The following is a 5,544-nucleotide window of genomic DNA, read 5'->3' as shown; positions in this document are numbered from 1 at the left end:
TGGATAGGTTATTAACTTCTAAGGGTTCCTGTAACAACAATTCATGGGTTGCCTCCCACGCAGCGCTTCTTTTTCGTCATTAGCTTGACGTTCGTACCTTCTCAAGTAGTCAACAAAATGGCACTAACCACTCTCGGTTTGCCATGTCCCCATAGTAGTGCTTCAACCGCTGACCGTTAACCTTGAATGCTTGGTCCGATCATTCTCAAAAATTTCCACCGCTCCATGTGGAAACACAGTTTTGACAATAAAAGGTCCAGACCACCTTGATTTCAACTTCCCAGGAAAAAGTCGGAGCCGAGAGTTGAATAAGAACTTGTTGCCCTGGCACAAATAACTTAGGATGTAGCTTCCTATCGTGCCACCTCTTCACCTTTTCCTTATACATTTTGTTATTCTCGTACGCTTGAAGTCGAAATTCATCAAGTTCATTAAGCTGAAGCATTCTTTTCTTACCAGCTGCATCTAAATCCAGGTTCAATTCTTCAATGCCCAGTAGGCCTTATGCTCAAGCTCCGCCGGTAGATGACATCCCTTACCGTACACCAACTGAAACGGTGACATCCCAAGTGGAGTTTTGTATGCTGTTCTGTAAGCCCAAACAGCTTCATCGAGCTTTAAAGACCAATCCTTCCTTGACGGACAAACAACCTTCTCTAGAATGCGCTTTATCTCTCTGTTAGACACTTCCGCTTGACCATTTGTTTGCGGATGATAGGCAGTAGCTACTCGATGATTCACATTATAACGCTGCATCATAGAAGTGAACTTACGGTTGCAAAAATGCGATCCTTCATCACTTATGATTACCCGAGGTGTTCCAAACCTTGTGAAAATTTGCTTATGAAGAAAATTTAGCACTGCCTTTGCATCATTTGTCGGTAAAGCTTTAACTTCGACCCATTTTGAGACATAATCGACTGCCAGCAAGATGTACTGATTATTGCAAGACGAGATAAAAGGCCCCATGAAATCGATTCCCCACACATCAAAGACCTCGACTTCAAGCATCACATTTAATGGCATCTCATCCTTCCTTGACAAATTTCCCACTCTTTGGCAACGATCACACCTTAAAACAAACTGATGAGCATCCTTGAACAAAGTAGGCCAGAAAAAACCTGCTTGCAGAATACGAGCTGCCGTCTTCTCACCTCCATAGTGTCCACCATAAACCGTGGAATGGCAGTCTCGTAATATCCCCTCCGTCTCACAGAACGGGATACATCTCCTGATGATCTGGTCAGCTCCCTGTCTAAACAAATATGGTTCATCCCACATATACCACTTCACCTCATGCAGAAACTTCTTCTTTTGAGCGGATGTCAAATTAGGAGGCATTATATTGCTGACGATAGTTTACAATATCTGCAAACCATGGTTCTTCCTCCTGAATTGCAAACAACTGCTCATCCGGAAAAGATTCATTGATTAACGTCCTATCTTGTGAAGTAGAATCGGGATTCTCCAACCTAGAGAGATGGTCAGCTACTTGATTCTCAGTACCTTTTCTATCTTTGATCTCTAACTCAAATTCCTGAAGTAAAAGCACCCAACGAATGAGTCTCGGCTTCGAATCCTTCTTGAAACCAGATAGCGAATAGCTGCATGATCAGTGAATACTGTTACTTTCGTACCAAGCAGATAAGATCGAAATTTCTCAAAGCCAAAGACTATAGCCAAAAGCTCCTTCTCAGTAGTGGTGTAGTTCAATTGGGCCCATTTAAAGTCTTACTCGCATAGTAGACCACATGGAAGAGATTTTTCTTGCGCTGTCCCAGAACTGCACCTACCGCATAATCACTCGCATCACACATCATCTCAAACGGTTCTGTCCAATCTGGTGCTGTAATAACTGGTGCAGTGATCAAACTCTTCTTGAGAGTCTCGAATGCTGCCAAACATTCATCATCAAATTTGAAAGGCACATCTTTCTCAAGCAAATTGCACAACGGCTTAGATATCTTTGAAAAGTCCTTGATGAATCGCCGATAAAAACCCGCATGACCAAGAAAACTACGGATTCCTTTCACAGAATTAGGTGGGGGAAGATTTTCAATGACTCCCACCTTGGCCTTGTCCACCTCCAGACCCTTGCTAGAGACCTTATGCCCAAGGATAATGCCTTCACGCACCATAAAATGACATTTCTCCCAATTAGCACCAAATTAGTTTCCACGCATCTTTTGAGTACGGCGCGCAGATTATTCAAACATTCATCATATGAGTGTCCAAAGACGGAGAAGTCATCCATGAACACTTCGACGTTATTTCCAATCATGTCAGAGAATATAGCCATCATACATCTCTGAAAGTGGCCGGGGCCCACATAACCCAAACGAAACTCTGCGAAAAGCAAAGTGCCAAATGGACAAGTGAAGGTAGTCTTTTCCTGATCCTCTGGTGCAATACAAATCTGATTATACCCGGAATAACCATCCAGAAGACAAAAATACTCATGACCCGCCAATCTGTCAAGCATTGATCAATAAATGGAAGAGGGAAGTGATCCTTCCTTGTGGCTTTGTTCAATTTTCTATAATCCATGCATACTCTCCATCCTGTAACTGTTCGAGTAGGGATGAGCTCATTCTTTTCATTTGCGACCACAGTGATACCTCCTTCTTAGGTACACATTGTACGGGGCTCACCCACGAGCTGTCAGAAATAGGATAAATGATGCCTGCATCTAGCCATTTCAGAATTTCTTTCTTCACCACCTCCTTCATGATGGGATTCAGTCTTCGCTGCTGTTCCACAGTTGGCTTACTACCTTCCTCTAGCAGAATTTTATGCATACAATATGAACTTATCCCCTTGATGTCTGCTATGGTCCATCCTATAGCCGATTTGAATTCTCTCAAAATCCTTAAGAGCTTGTCTTCCTCACTACCTGAAAGGTCAGATGAAATAATAACAGGTAACGTAGATGAATCACCTAAAAAAGCATACCTCAAGTGTTCAGGTAATGGTTGAGCTCCAAGGTAGGTGCTTCCTCTATTGATGGTTTGAGCTTCCCTTCAGCATTCTTAAGGTCAGAAGTACCAAGAGATTCAAATGGTATGTCCAGCTTTCGCTTCCAGGGAGAAGCGTTCAGATATTGTAATTGCTCGTTGCTATCTTCATCATCGCTGTCAAAATCCCCCACTAAGGCCTTTTCCAATGCATCAGACATTAGCATGTGATCGAGTTCCGAAGTAACCGCAGAATCAATCACATCCACTTTTAAGCACTCCTCATCTTCTGTAGGGAATTTCATTGCCTTGAATACGTTGAAGGTCACATCCTGATCTTGGACCCGCATAGTAAGTTCCCTTTTTGCACATCTATCAAGGTACGGCCAGTAGCCAAGAAAGGCCTCCCAAGATTATGGGAATCTTCTTATCTTCCTCAAAATCCAGAATAACAAAATCTGCAGGAAAGAAGAGCTTATCCACCTTGACGAGCACATCCTCAACTATGCCCCTTGGGTAAGTAATGGAACGGTCAGCCAATTGTAGCGACATGTATGTGGGTTTTGGATCAGGCAGATCCAGCTTTTTAAAGATCGACAACGGCATCAGATTAATGCTTGCTCCCAAATCACAAAGGCACTTGTCAAAAGTTAGATTGCCAATGGTGCAAGGAATGGTGAAGCTTCCTGGATCTTTCAGTTTTGGTGGTAACTTTTGCTGCAGAACAGCGCTGCATTCTTCCGTGAGAGCAACGGTTTCAAGGTCATCCAGTTTCACCTTCCTTGAAAGAATAGTCTTCATAAACTTCGCATAACTAGGCATTTGTTCCAGAGCCTCAGCGAAAGGTATATTGATGTGAAGTTTCTTGAACACCTCCAGAAACTTCCCGAACTGTCTATCCAGCTTTTGTTGCTGCAATCTCTTAGGAAAAGGTGGTGGAGGATAGAGCTGTTTCTCCCCTGTATTAGCCTCAGGCAGAGTGTGTTCAACAGTAGTCTTCCTTGGTTCCGCCGCTTTCTCCTTTTGCTTAGATTCTTCATCTCTAATTTCAGCTTCTCTTCTTTTGCCTTTTCAGCATCAGCTACTTTTCCAGACCTTAAGGTAATAGCCTTGACTTGCTCTTTAGCTTCCTTCCTGCCTGGTACTTCCGTGTCACTGGGAAGAGTGCCAGGTTGACGATTGAGCACTGCATTGGCTAATTGACCGATTTGATTTTCCAAGGTCTTGATAGAAACCGCCTGACTCTTGCACAACAGCTTAAGTTCCTCAAAATCAGCACTAGTAGGTGCAGCTGCACTTCCCTGTTGAGGATATGATTGCCTTGTAGCATACTGCTGTGGTTGCTGGAATCCAGGTGGGTTAAACTGTTTACTCACTCCTTGCTGATATGGTGGCTGAATAGCATTCTGATTATTCCCCCAGCTGAAATTTGGATGATTTCTGTTGTTAGGATGATAGGTCGCTGGCACAGGCTGCTGTTGTCGCTGATAATTATTCACATACTGAACAGATTCGTTGACAAGAGAACACTGATCCGTAGCATGAGAACCTGCACAAAGCTCACAAACCATAGCTATTTGATTAACTCCATACGTAGCCAGAGAATCAACCTTCATTGATAGCGCTTGGAGCTGGGCTGCAATAGCGGTGGCTGCATCAACTTCCAGAATACCTGCTACCTTGCCTGACGTCATCCTCTGAGTTGGGTTTTGATGCTCATTTGCAGCCATCGTCTCTATAAGATTACGCCTCAGTATAGCTTTTAGCCCATAAGGCGCCTCCAGCTGCTGCATCGAGCATGGGCCGAGATTGGGCCCCCAAACCATTATAAAACCAGTGATCACCATCCAATCCGGCATTCCATGATGTGGACATTTTCTCAACATTTCCTTGTAGCGTTCCCAAGCCTCGCACATAGATTCTGTAGGTTGCTGCGCAAACTGAGTAAGAGCACTCCTCATAGCAGCAGTCTTTGCCATATAAAACTTCACCAGAAACTTTTGCGCAAGATCTTGCCACGTAGTGATGGACCCAGCTGGTTCAGAATGTAACCAGTCTTTAGCCTTGTCCCTCAGTGAGAATGGGAAAAGCCTCAACTTGATAGCCTCATCAGTCACGCCATTATACTTAAAAGTGCTGCAGATCTCGACAAAATTCCTTATGTGCATGTTGGGGTCTTCAGTTGCCGCTCCTCCAAAAGAAACAGAATTCTGCACCATCTGAATAGTGCCCGGCTTGATTTCAAAGGTGTTAGCTTGAATAGCCGGATGAAGGATGCTTGACTGAATGTCATCAATTTTAGGCCGAGAAAAATCCATAAGAGCTGGATCAGCTTGAACAATACGATCTCCCATGTTTACTGGTTCTTTCTGCTCAGTTCCTGAATCCGAATCCTCAAAATCTAACTTCTCCGGAATATCAAGAACTTCGTCTGTCTCCTCAGCTGTATCTAAAGTCCTCTTGCGAGCACGAGAACGAGTTTGCATAAACGCTTGCTAAAGTACCTGAAACACAACCGAAAAAGTAATAACTACTACGTCCTAATCACTGAGTCCTAATGACCAATGATGGTAAGTACATAAACTAAACA

General features: G+C 43.6%; 1 non-coding gene across 1 annotated transcript; it reads left to right on the top strand.

Moving 5' to 3' along the window:
* The first annotated feature begins 4,811 nt into the window (after positions 1-4,811).
* On the top strand, positions 4,812-4,918 carry LOC141669473 (small nucleolar RNA R71). Its single transcript, XR_012553757.1, has one exon. It is a non-coding gene; the product is annotated as a small nucleolar RNA R71 (small nucleolar RNA).
* The last annotated feature ends 626 nt before the right edge of the window (positions 4,919-5,544 follow it).

The sequence above is a fragment of the Apium graveolens genome, chromosome 6 (genome assembly GCF_009905375.1).
Source record: "Apium graveolens cultivar Ventura chromosome 6, ASM990537v1, whole genome shotgun sequence".
NCBI lineage: Eukaryota > Viridiplantae > Streptophyta > Magnoliopsida > Apiales > Apiaceae > Apium > Apium graveolens.
Note: the sequence above shows the minus strand (reverse complement) of the source record. Positions and strands in the feature narration are given on the sequence as shown.